This window comes from Psammomys obesus, unplaced genomic scaffold, assembly GCF_907164565.1.
Source record: "Psammomys obesus unplaced genomic scaffold, mPsaObe1.curated_primary_1811, whole genome shotgun sequence".
In the NCBI taxonomy this organism is placed as follows: domain Eukaryota; kingdom Metazoa; phylum Chordata; class Mammalia; order Rodentia; family Muridae; genus Psammomys; species Psammomys obesus.
The window spans coordinates 1,137,918-1,151,622 of record NW_026594216.1 but is presented as its reverse complement, the minus strand read 5'-3'; positions in this window follow the sequence as shown (position 1 = coordinate 1,151,622).

Here is a 13,705-nt window from a genome sequence, read left to right as displayed (position 1 = left end):
GACAATACCCACAGGGTCAGCCTCAGCACTTAAAGTCTCTTAGAAGGCCCCGAGGTCCAGGAAGTGTCATAAGATGAATTCTTTCTGTTTTCTGCATGTTCTCCAAGGACAGGATTTACTGTGACTCACTATCTACACCAGGCCAGTGTCCCGTCTGAAGTGGAAGACAGGAGGATGGCTGAGGGGTGATGGGACTGCATCATCTCAAGCAATGCAACCACACTGACTGGTTATCTGGTAGGTGTTCTTTACTAAGTGGGGGAAAAAAAGGCAGAAAGGAGTAATTGCAAGTTCCCGAGGGCAGCAGCCATGTCTGATTTTATAGGACTCAGCCCACCCAAATGCTCAGCTCATGTCTGGTGACCGAATGATGGAGTGGCAGGTATGAGTGACAGGTGGCAGCCTGGGCTCTGAGCCAGGACACCTGTATTGTCTATACTTCTTCGGGATCACTAACTGCTTGCGGGATCTCATCAAGCCTCCAGGTTGTCATCTATAATAAGAAAATAGGTTGAGTCAAAGGGGCCAGATAAGAACATATAGAATAACTTCATGAATAAAAAAATCTCAAAAATGCCAGTCTACAACAACAACAGAAAACAGATCAGCAGTGGCCTGGAAGGGAGGGAGGAAGGGAAGAGAGTGGGGAATCACATAGTGGGCTTTAGTGACAGCAGGTGTATTCACATCAGAAAGCAACAGGCTGCATGCCTTAAATCCAGTGAGCATCATGGTATGTCACTGAATCCTTAAGGAGAAAAGGAAAGCAAGCAAACAAAAATCAAAGTTCATGCTTTGGTGCCGTTCTCCAGATCTCGGTAAGGACCAAAGGAAATGACACAGGGGTGCTTTGAAGGCTGTACAGGCTGAATGTGTAAATATCCTCCCTCCCATTTCTCCCATGTCCCTACTCTCTCTCTCTCTCTCAAATTCATGACCTCTTCTGTAATCATTATTACATAGATATAATCTGTATATCTATATAATCTATGGAGTCCATTTAGTGTTGCTTGTATGTGCATGTGTTTGGGGCTCTTTACTCGATACTAAATACTTCATTAAGGGGCTTATCCCTGGAGAAAACGGATTCTTCCTCTCAGAAGCCATTGTTTGTCTGCCTGTAGCTCTTCATGGAGGGGGGGAGGACGGGGGAAGCGTGTGAAAATTTCCCCATCCATCAGAGCATGCTGACTGGTGTGATATTTAGGCAGATCTTCTTTAGGCTATCGAACTGCTCTGCAAATATTTATTAGCAAAAGGGAATGCAACCTGTGACCTGGGGCTGGCTGTGGTTTCTGGATCCGTGGATGAGTGCTGCTCCACAGAAGAGCAGGCAGGGAGGAGGTTACCCTAGCTGAGAAATGTTTGAAATGTTGATGCAGCCTCCAGACATAGAAGGCTGCTCCTATTCCCTACTTTGTGTCATTTTCATATGGTGTGGGAAAATCCATTGCTCTGGAGTGAAATTTTGTTTCAATGATCAGCCATAGGAACTAAGATTGAATGTTTTTTTTTTTTTTTTTTTTTTTTTTTTTTTTTTTGCCTGGATTCACAGCCTGGGGTATCATTCTTTGGATGGGGAAAGGGCCCCCAGGGAGGGCAGAGCTGAGGCTATTTGGAGCAGTTTCCACTGTTATACTTGCTAGTGGGAGATTCCCTATGACATTTAATAGTAGTCTTGGCTCTTGTTTGCCAGACCCTCCAAGGCCTCTGTAAAATTGCTCTGCGGCCAAGCAGAGCTCTTACCCATGTCCAAAGGGATCATGACATCCAACTCCTCTCACAGTCTGCATTTTGTGTGCAGATGGACCTCCTCATCCATGGCACATATACTGTGCTTCTGCCTTCTAGGCCACTTCTGACCTTGCCTGAAGGAAAAGCTTTCCTGGAGGGTGCCAGGTGGAGACACTTCTGTCTTCTTGAGTGCTCTCTAGAAGTTTGCCTATACTTTTCGGGGCACAGGACTATTGGTTCGTGTTCTCTCTCTAGAGTGTGGCCATGTATGTCTCCTACAGTAGGGGAGGTCTAGCCCCTTCACTGTCCTAGGCTATCTCAAACAAGCCATCATACTGCTCTTTTTCAGAGTCAGACAGACTTGCTCTATGGCTTGAGGCAATCATCTAGATCCTGAGAGCTCCTTCTTATCCATTTCCACCGCCTTTACAGAGATCCTAGCATTTTCAGTTTCTTCTTACCCTGTAACATGTCTGGACTCTTGGTTCATGCATAGATGTTGATGAGTCTTTGTGGTGTGGTGGGCTCTGTCATGACAAAGCCTGGAACTTCCTGCATGCTCTCCCCGAGGGCTTCTCTTAGAACAGTCATGCAGATGTCTGTGGCTGGTGCTGGGGCGACAGGTCTTAACTGTGCAAGGTCACTGAGCTGTACTAAGCAGAAGGGATCTCGAGTCCATTCCTCGGCCTTTCCACACAGGTTGTCTTTGGTTGCCTAGCAACCCAACACCTCCTCCACAGTCAGGTAAGGTAGCAGCTGTCAGGGAGTCTGATAATGACTTGCAAGAAGTCATCTGCAGAGACAACTGTGTATACTGTGCCTCAGGGCCCCATGTTTCCCGAGGAAGCACACGGGCGTCTGTCATTGGCAAGGTCAGATGCTGCAGGGCTGTCAGTTGGTGGAGGAGACCAGGGGGCCCCTAGGTAGGGCCAACATGGAGTGGGTTTTCTCTGTCTTGTGGGATTCTGAGTGGAGGATTGCTGGAAAAGGAGGTGAAAGACTGACTCCAGCGCTGCTCCGGGTGGACAGGAGAGGGTGCTGTTGACTTGCTGGATGCAATTCCTGGCCTTCGCTCCTTTCATCTTTGATTTCCCTCTTTGACCTATGGCCAGGAGCTGCAGGTCTTGGTGTTCCTCTCCAGGCTGGCTCTCAAGACTATCTATCCCATTTTCTCTTCAACAAAACACTGTCAAATCGGGTGGCTGTAGGCACAGGCTCTAGGAGCTGAGAAAAGCGCGAGTTCTCAACTTCGGTGTGGCTCTTGTTCCTGCATGTCCATCTGCTGCCTATGTGACTAAGAACAAGTTGGTAGGTCCCCTTGTTCTGACTTAAGATTTTTCAGACTAGCCCGGTGTGGTGACGCATGACTGTAATCCTAGCACTCAGGGAGGCGGAGGCAGGCAGATCTCTGTGAGTTTGAGGCTAGCCTGGTTTACGAAGCTAGTCTAGGAAAATTCCTCAAACTTATGGAGGCTTCTTTGCTCTCTGCCTCATGGATCGGTGGAGTGGTCTTTATGTCACACAGAAGCACCTGTGATGTAGGTGCTCTGTGAATGCTGATAGTGTCAGCATTTAGGGGTCAGGGGTCAGGGCCACATTGATCCTTTCTCCTTTCCCTCTTTTGGTATCATTCTCTACACTTGTTGGTGCAGTAGCAGGGCCCTTTCAGAGGCTGCCTGTGACCACATACAATGATCAGTGAGGGGAAGGCCAGCAGGGGAGGACTTCTGTGGCTTGATCTTTAGGCCCCTGTGCTCTGATATGACTGTCTCCTCTTGTCTTGCCCCAACAGGTGAGGTGATCACTCTAGGCACCTAAACCCAGATTAACAATGTGTATCAAGTGCATAAAGGGTTTGAACCTGTCAGTGTCTGACGTCATAGGCAGGAATCTTTATCTTCATTTAACATAGAGAGACACCGAGGCCCAGAAAGGTGTGTGACTAGTACCTGTTAGGAAGCTGTGTCTCACACATCGGTGTTTTAGCTTCATACTCAACATTCTTCCTGTTATCCTCTAATTCCACAGTAACAGACCCACTGGCATGGGTGACACCCAGGTGAGTTCATTCAAGTTGCCCGGAAAGTGTGACTCTCGCACGGGGACATGGAAGCAGAACAACATATGCCCACACATATACACATGTGTGCCTTCTTGTACAAGTACTCATAGACACATGCACACAAGGCATCTGATCAAATATGCAGACACACAGGGGCAGACTCCTATAGCACCACCCATGCTGCACAGATGTTCCAGGGGTGTCTGACCCCTTCCTCCAATCTACCTCTTTTTGCCTTTTTGGAATAGGAGAACATTTTATTGCTTGCAGCAATGGAAGAAGACAAGAAGGATTGGAGGGGGCTCAGATGGCTGGTCACGTGGCTCTCTTCCTTGTTAGAGTGGCGATGGGCACAGCGTGGGTAGTGTGTATGTGTGTCTCTCTCTCCGAGGACTGCTCAAGGACAAAGCTATCTTCCTAAAGGGATGGAAAGATGCAGGCAAGAGCTTTCATTTAAAACCCCGAGTAGCAGCAACAATGCTGAAAAGAATGAGCCCAGAATAATTCATTCCGGCAGCAATGTGAGGCTTTCAATCCAGCTGCTATTAACTGTGGGACTGAAACTTACTGATCTTGGAGAAAATAATTTTGCTCTGAAAGTCAGCTAGGAAAAATAGTCTCCTGGGCTTTTTTCCCTGGACTTCTTGGTTTTGTGCATTAAGGGCCCATATTTCCTCCTGGGAGGAAAGGTGCCTCTGCCTCTGTGGTGACAGGTTTCTAGACTCCAGGGGAAATGTTGAGAGGCCTTGGGCTTGTGATACTGCATGCATCTTTGATGTGGTGGAAGCCGGGGGATGGGTCACTGAGACAGCTTCTGTTTAACTCAGTCCCCGAGTTAACAGCGGGCTGCCTGTCTGCAGAGTGCCTGTGTCGGCCACTCCTAACACATCTTGTCCTCAAGCAGGTCCTCATCCAGACTCTGTAGCCCACTGTTTGTCCCCTCAGGAGTTTAGATGAGTTTCACTGAATGTCCCTGCTGGTCGTCCCCACTTAGCTGCCTCAAGCAGCAGCAGGTAAGGTGGAGGTTATGTTCCTGTAAAACTCCTGCCTACTTCCTCTCCCGCCAAATCTGGAGTTGTTTCTAGTTATTCCCAAAGAATGCAAGAAAGAATATTATTAGGAAAAATTTTAACATTGGGGACATGACTATTTATCCCTTTACTCCTGCTAATCTTGCCATCAGCCACTGACGTCACAAGGCCAGTTTGTCAGTTGGAAAGGCAGCATGGATATGGACTCCAGGGATATGAGCCCCGGTTTGGCCTCTGCTTCTCACTAGCTGTGTAATACTAGGGAAGTCACTTTAACTTCTTACATTCTTATTCTTTCTGTTAAAACAGGCAGAGGAATGTCTTCCTGCCCACTTGGGACACCCTGATCTGTGCTGACCAATGTGTAGGTGAGATGACAGTTACAGCAGACTTGCAGTCTTGGTCAGACCTGTCCCTGTTTGAAGGGCCTGGAGGAATTGAGGCACAAGAAGCCAGCAGCTTCCCCCACCCTTCAACTCTTATGTCCCAGGTAGCTTTGTACAACTTCTAACGATTTTTTTTTTTTTTTTACACTCCTGCTTTCATCTGACAGACATAACAAGTAGACCTGAAGCAGGTCTACTTTTTTTTTTATCCCCCTTTAGAGATGAGGGCACTGCCCATCTAGAGTGGTTAGGATAGCAAATGGCAAGGTAAGAGTAAGAATGACGGTCCTGTGTTTGACCATAAGCCTAACACTTGCCAGTTCTGCCAGGCAGCCTACACAAAGGCTTAGGACGGGTACTTTCGTCTTCCCAGATCTGATGACGTGTTGCAACTCATCATGGATAAGTTCACCAAGATCACCCCCACCCCTTCCTTCCTTTATCCTCCTATGAGGCCGTTTGCTTAGCATTGTAGTCACAAGCACAGGTAGAAGTCAGCCAGCAAACTCCAGCTGTGAACAGCTGGTCTTGTGGCCCTGTACAGCCCACTTCATCTCTGTGTTTCTTCCTCTCTATGATGGGGAGGCTACTAACACGTGAACTCCTAGGAAAACCCTAGACACATGACAAGAGCTATGTAAAAGTTGGTTCTGATACGCATTGGAGACTGGGTCTGGCTGCCTTGGCCTATTTATTTATAGACCTCCTATCACTGTGGTCATGATCATGATCATCATTTGACACAGTTTCTTGCTACGTCGCCTAAGTTGGACTAAACCTTGAAATCCTCCTGCCCCTACTTCCTGAGTTATGAGGTTACAGGTGTGCCCCATCTCCTAGTTGCTGCCTTGGTTTTGAGAGTACTGCTAGGGATGTCCTTTGCTCCCATGATGGTTTGATCTCACTCCAACCTCCCCTTCCCCCAGGGTATACCTTAGTCTCTCACTGCTCTGGTAAAGGGCTTGTCCCCAGCCATCTTACTTTGTCACTTCCACAGCCTTTGAGATCTGCCTTCATGATGTTCGCTGTCTGCCTGATCCCTCCCTGCTCTCTCTCTTACCCCTACCTGTTCAGATATTGCTTCTCATGTAGAAGTCTCTTATGCGCTCCTCAATCCTTTCTGTTTCTCTGATGCAGCTACTGTGGTATTCCTCCTCACAGCCAGAATGGGTCCAGGCATCCCAGCTAGAAGGTCTCCCAGGGAATCCCAACATACCTAGTCTAGCATGTGCTCTTCACATGCCTCTGTCTTCTACGTTGTGGTGGGGCCAATTCTAGATGTGTGGACACATGTGACATCTATGAAGGGATAGAGGGGAGCAAAGAGCTTGGCTCTTGTTTCATCTGACAGCAGTCATGCCCCATACATTCTTTTTTGCTTCTCTTTCCCTGCATAGGTGGCTTAGGGCCAGACCAGCAAGTCCTGTGTCCTCAGGTTGACACAGGATACAACATGCCAAAGGCTATCGTTTCTTTTTTGTAAGTACTTCCAAAATTTCCCACAGCTGTATTTCAAAATTGTTTTTTTCCCCATCTCCTCTCTCTTCTCTTTTCTTCCTCCTCCTCCTCCTCCTCCTCCTCCTCCTCCTCCTCCTCCTCCTCCTCTTCTTCTTCTTCTTCTTCTTCTTCTTCTACAAACTTTTTCTATGTAGCCCAGTATGGCCTGGAGTTCATGATGTCCTTGCTTCACCTTTCTTGTGTTAGAATTGGAATTACACATGTATGCCACTACAGCTGGCTGCTTTCAGGATTTCTTAAGCTATGTGACCTTCATAGTTACTCCATCTCTTTTCTTTTAAATCCCCTAATCAGTAAAGCAGGCACAATGACAATGTTTACAGAGAGATCTGGGAGAAGTATTCATATCCTTGTCTCACCCCAGGCCCTAGAACAATATGTTATATTGAACAAAGAAAATATTTGTTGAATAATTCATTGTTTGGGACACAAACGAACCATTTAGGGAACAAAGTACTTATAGTAAAATTGTAGACATCTGCCTATGACAGTGGGTGGGCTTATGGGAGTGGGGTGGGAGGAGGGGGATACCATGTATCTGACAGAACACACCAAAGCTAGTGTTTTCCCGCTAAAGTTCTGCCGCTAGCTTCTCCCAGTCTGCTCTTCTGCTGACTTGCATGTAGAGCACTAAACAGGGAGCTTATGGAGGGTATTCGGGGTGGGGGGAGTTCCTTAAGTCCCAGTAGGACTCGAGAATTTCTGGAGTGGCTGAGAATTTCACCCACTGAGAATTTCACAGTGGGTGAGAATATGGTGAACAGCTTTGCTTTTTTTTTTTTTTTTTTCCTTGAAGAAAGTTGAAACCCAGACTGAAGCTGGTGTTCTTGGAATGCCTCAAGCTAAACAGCTGGGAAAGTGGACCGTAAGAAGGTTGCAGCTTCCTAAGAGCATGCTGGGAAGTGAGCCAGCTTGGATGGCTGACACTTGTTGCCATGCATGCAATTGAATTTTCCCAGAATGCCTCAAGACCTCTAGGGGAATGCTACTTGGAGCCTGGTATAGGAGATAAGACCCAATTAGAGAGACAGAAGGAGGGGGACAAGTGAAAACGGCAAGTGAAAATAGCACTCACCAGCAGAAGTGATGGAGGGGAAGGTGCGTCTCAGACCCTGGGAGCCTCCACAGCTCTGTTGTGGTCAACTGTCCATAGAAGAAAGGGATGTGCTGATCTCAGGGTCCACAGGAGGACTAGCAGGAAGGATCCTGCTCAGCAGATACCTGGGATTCAGAAATCCTATCCCTGAGCGAAACAGGATCTTTCTGGTTTGCTCTGCCTGTGGAGGAGGTGCAAAAGAGAATATCCAGCTCCTTTGGGTGTGCAGGGGGCAGAGGGCAGGGGACAGGACAAAAGTTAAGCTTGGGCAAGGGCAACTGGCAGCTTTATTGCTGAAAGCACACAGGTCACTTACTGACCCAGAAGCTTAGTTAGTCACTGACTTGGGATGTTTCCTAAAGCCAGCGTGACAACATGCAGGTGATGGAGTTGGGCAGTGGGGACTGGGTCTTTCCATATGAATGCTAGCCGCCAGCAGACCTTGCCACAAGAGGGTGTAGGGAGTATCTTAAGTTATTATTGTTGTTGTTATTATGTGTGTTTGTATGACACATGCGTGTGAGTGCAGGTGTGTGTGTGTATAATATAATAGAGTCTTAATTATTTGTGTGATATCTGGGTTAGAAGGGGAAACAAGAAGCAAACACAGTTTTATAAAAATAACCACAACAGGGCTCAGTTTCTGAGTCCTGAAAATTCACTCAGACCTTAGTCTGCTAGGGCTGGGGAAGGGTTGGGGACTGTGGCAACCTGTTAACTGGTTACATTTTCACTTATTCAAACTGTCTGGATTGGCTAGAGTTCTCCAGAGAAACAGAGCAAGCTGAATATAAACGTAACTATGAAAGGCACTTGATTACATGGACTTCCACAGTCGTAGGTTGAATGATCCCCCCATGGCTGGCTCCAGGCTGGAGAGCTGGGGAAAGCTGCTCCAAGAATCTTGAAGCCATAGGGCAGGATAGACCAATCCCAGACTCATGGCTTGGAATCCCGCTGGAGCATCACTGGTGCAAGTCAGTCTTCAAAAGCTGAAGCACATGGAGATTGATGGCAGCAGGTGACATCATCAAATGACATAACTACTCCAGAAGTGTCAAGTGAGAATTTGCTTGTGTGCTCCACTTTCTGCCTCCAGCCTTCAAGATGGCCACCTATTTTCAGAGTGGGGCTTTGCATCTGCAGTCACGGACCCACATGCCCACAGTTTCTGGAAACATCCTCACAGACATACCCAGGAGTGTGCTTCTTAGTCTGGTCAAGCTGATAGCTAAGATAAATCATCACATTAGTTGTTGGATGCAGAAACCGTGCTGGATGCTCAGGTGACAAGGAGCAAAAACAAATCCCTTTCAAGGGGCTTATGCACCAGAGGGTTCTTCAATAGAAAAAGTCAATTTTCTGCTGGGAGAGAGGCATCATGTCTCCAGTGATCTCAAAGGATGCTGCTCACCCTGGCCAACCACTGTTGGAATCACAGCTGAATAATAGGAGAGAAGAGAGGTTCCATGGGGAGCAGATTTTTCCACGGGTGGCGAAAGCCCCACCTTTCCCATTTCTTACATCTTCTCTACTCTCTACATTTCTATTCTTGTTATAAGAATCAATTGAGGAAAAAAAAATGAATATGTTTGAATTGCTTGTGCAAACACATTCACAGAGAAAATACAAAGGAGACAGTCTGCGGCTGGCTGGTCACAGCACTCAATGAACACGATACACAGCAGTTAATATTTCTCAAGCACGATACAGCAGGTACAGGACTTAGTCTCTGACTGTGTTAGTTCATTCAATCCCACAGCAATAGGAATGCTTTCTAGTTTTCACTTTACAGATGGGGAAACTGAGTCACTAGAGATGTTCAATTGCTCAAGGTTTTGAGATAGTAGAACTGAATTAGGAACCTAGGCTTAAAGATACCAGCTTTATGCTCACTGGCTAAAGTGGTGTACTGCAGCAGGGCATCAGGTGGCTGTGGGGTGGGGGTGGGGGAGCTAACTCTGCTTGAGGAAGGCTGCGAGGGCTTCTTTGTAAGGGTTTGTCCGAGTCAAAAGAAAGGTGGTCCAGACTGAGAAAAGGGTGAATGGAGGAAGGCATTCCACGGAGAAGAGAACTCTTGAGGGTGATGCAGTTAAAACACAGAAGAGCAATTCTCTTGTGACACAAGTGTGAAGTGTAGGCAGGAGGGTGTGTGTGTGTTTTGAAATAGCTGGTGTGGTGCTTTGAATAAGAATGGCCCCTATAGGTGAATATGCTTGAATACTTGGCCCTTAGTTGGTGGAACTATTTAGGAAGGATTGGGAGGTGTGGCTTTGTGTCACTGCAGGTAGAGATTTCAAAAGACTCTCACCATTCCCAGTGCTCTTTCCCTGTGTATGTCTCTCTATGTCTCTGTTTCTCTCTCCCTATCTCTCTCTTTCTTTCTTTCTTTTTCTTGTGGGTCAAAATGTAAACTCTCAGCTGTTTCTGCAGTTATGCTTCTTCTCTGCCATCATCAATTTAACAGTCTAAAACTGTTAGCCCAATTAAATGCTTTCTTTTATAAATTGCCTTGGCCACAGTGTTTTGTCATAACAATAGAAAACTAAGACAGTTGGGTAGCACCTACATAGGCTGCACATATTCAAGATTGATGGTATGGTCTGTTTACCAATTTAAATGCCTGCTGGCAGCTACCTAACCTGGATGGGCCTGAGGCTGGATGACCAGGGAGGAAGGACGTGAGATGCAAGAGGCAGGGCATTAACACCCAGGAAGGGTGGGTCCTTATGAGTGTTATTGTCATCATCATCATCATCGTCATCTTTTATTCACGGAAATCTTTCCACAAAGTCCAATATTTAAGTCAGGTGAATAAAGGATAGAATCCTGAGTCCTGCCTGGTTGGCCTTCTGGTTTCCTGTTCCTTGGAATCTTACCAGCTTCTCAGAATACAGTCTTCCTAGTGGCAATGTCATAGCTGTTTCTGGTGCTGCCTGGGTGAGAGATCTGACCTCCTTGATCACCTTGATCTGCCCCCCCCATATATCTTTTGTTTTCTTCTCTGCAGCAAGCAGGGAAGTGACATGGTGCCATTTTGTCTTTGCCGGAGAACCTGATCTCCTTGCTCTCCACTCTGACCTCTGTATCTTTTACAGGACTCAACCCTGGAGCAGAGCCAGAGGCTCAGTGCCTCTATCTGACCAACTGGACACCGAGTCATGAAAAATGAACTCCCCTATCAGATCCTGAGGCCTCTCAGGCTTCCATCTAGGTATGGCCTTCTGATCCAAACTCTTGTTCTCCAGTTTCTGGGGTAAAAGGATGAGCAGGGATGTGCTTGAGAAGCCCCCATCACCCCAACTATTATGTTCTGGAGTTAGACTTGGCTGGGAGAGAGAGAGGCAGGCTGAGGGGAGGGGAGAGTAAGTCCAGCTGTGGAAGCCATCAAGGAGCTGTTTTCTGTAAGATCAGGGAGCAAACTACCACAAGATCTGAATGTCAGGGTCGCATTTCCATTTATAGACCTGCTCCATCTCTCTGCATCAGAAAAAATTTGTGCACCAAGCACATTCTTTATATGTAGACATATGAGTGCTAGACCCCTACTGAATGCCCTGGCCCTGTGCTCAGTGTTGTCTAGCATGGAGAGAACAGAGGGAAGCAAAAAGCAAAAAGGACATAGATCTGTGCCTGCTGCATGGAAATGAGCCACCTCACAGGATGCTGGAAGGACTCGATGAACATTGCATGCATTTTGCTCCTGAGCCTGTGGCCTGGGAAGCTTGCACTAGATAGAACCACGATGATATCAATGGAAAAACAATATGAATAATTTCTACTGAATCACAGAGGAGGGAGCTTAAACAAAGGAGGGATGGGAAGACTTCATCTACCAGAAGCAGCTGATGTGGAGCCCAAGGATAAACTGGATCCCTCAAAGCAGAGAAGGAGCTTGTGCGAAGAGTAGAAGAGGAATATCAAGAATATGTTCTGGGCATGTGTGAAAAAAGGAGGGACACCTGGCTTCTCTGAAGACACCTAACCTTGGAAATGTCCAGCCTTCCTATGTAACACAGCGTCACAGACTTGAGATACCTGGATTCAGATTAGGCACGGAATTCTGATCCTGTGGTCTTGGTTCTCTTCTTAGCTCTTCTCAGCCCCAATCCTCCAGCACTTAAGGGGACCTTGCTATCTTGCGAGGTCTTTTTTGTGGCTTGAGGTTGAAAGGAGGCAATGAAGTCACCGGTAGTGATCCATGGACGCTTCTTCTGCTTCTGGCACGAGTCACAGAATCTGAGACCAGGAATTCTGGACTTGAAAGGTGTCAGGACAGCCTACGTCAGTCCTTTCTCTTCTACAATCTCATGGCTGGGTGGTGTCCTTTGTGTAACAGTCAGGCCTGAGCTAATGTCAGTAGATCACTGCAACCTTTACTGTAACCATCACTACATCCACCCTATGTGAAAGGAAGAGGTGATGGGAAGGTGAGGAGCTGAGAACAGTGGCCACTGGCTGTTGATCCTGCCTAGAGGAGGGCCTTATGAGTCATCAATACAACTTCTGAATTGCACAGGCACAGGGGGCTGTGACTTGCCCAAGCTCACACGGTGAGTTTTGTGAGTACTCTTAATTTCTATATGGCAAGCCTATTTCCCAGAAGCCTTTGGTTTATCTGCCTCCACCCAAGTGACAGTCTCTGAGGGAAACTGGCCAGTATCTCTCTGCCTAAAGATGGGAAGGCTGTGTCTCTGGATATACTGTGTGCTACTCATATCACCAGTACTGACATCAGATCCAGCAGTGTAGAATGGGCCGGGCAATGCAGTGTTATGACTTGGATGTGGTCCCTGCATAGTCAAAGACACTGGGGCAGAGGCTCAGACTACAGTGGGCCGGTGGGATTGGTTGGCAGAAATTATGGAAAGGAGATCATGTGGAGGAATCTTGAAGTTGTTAATTTAAAAGATTCAGCATTGGAGGAAGATGGGCACAGGTAGCTATGCTCTGCCATCCAGACCCCTACAGATGCTGGTGTGCATATCAGTAAAGGATGACCACTTGGAAATAGCTCTGGCATCAGCACTGGAGTATCATTCATATTTTACCTAAGGGAAGAGCAAAATAGAGCTTTATTATGGAAGAGCTGGCCATTGCAAGGTCCCCAGATATAGACTCAGACCCTGGGGACAGGGAAAGGATAGCACGGCCTGGAAGAGCAGTGTAAGGTGGCCCAGCTATGTGGAGAAATGACTTCAGACTCTAGGGATTATGCAGATTTCATCAGGCTGCCCACCCCTATTTTGTCTGGCCAGGCTCTACTGGGCTGAGCTCATGATTCAGTGGCGTTGGTTTATAGGTAAGACCTTGGAATGCCGGACGTAACTTTGGACCAGCTCTGCTAATCAGCATGCAGTGTAGCCTTCAGCAATCCTGTTAGTCTTCCCTTGCCTTAGTTTTCCATCTGCAAATTGGGGATAATACCCCTGTCCAGCCTTTTCTACAATTTTTTTTGGCTTAAAATAAAATCTATAAGGCATGGTACCAAAGTGACCAGCTGTCTCTCATCTTGTTATGAGGTGCTTACACTTGCAAGTCCCCCACAGCAAGAGCCTGGCCTCTGCCTTCATCTATGTCCCCCACAGTGTTCAGGATGGAGCCATGTCCCACCGTGCTGACCAAGTGAGAGGCCGGGCCACAGCTGAGACCAGCCTGCAGGGCTCTGGCAGCCAGCAAGGTTGCCAAGGAGGGAACAGCCTGGTGATGGATGATGCTGCCAGCCTTTGCCCATCTGGCAGCCTGAGCAATCTGCATAAAAACAAAGACAGCTCTGGTGACATGAAATATTGATGCCCTGAGACTTAGCAGAGTGGTGTCTTCATCTTACTGCAAAGGCCCAGCTCCTGGCCTGGAGGATAATGGCACCTCCTGCCTG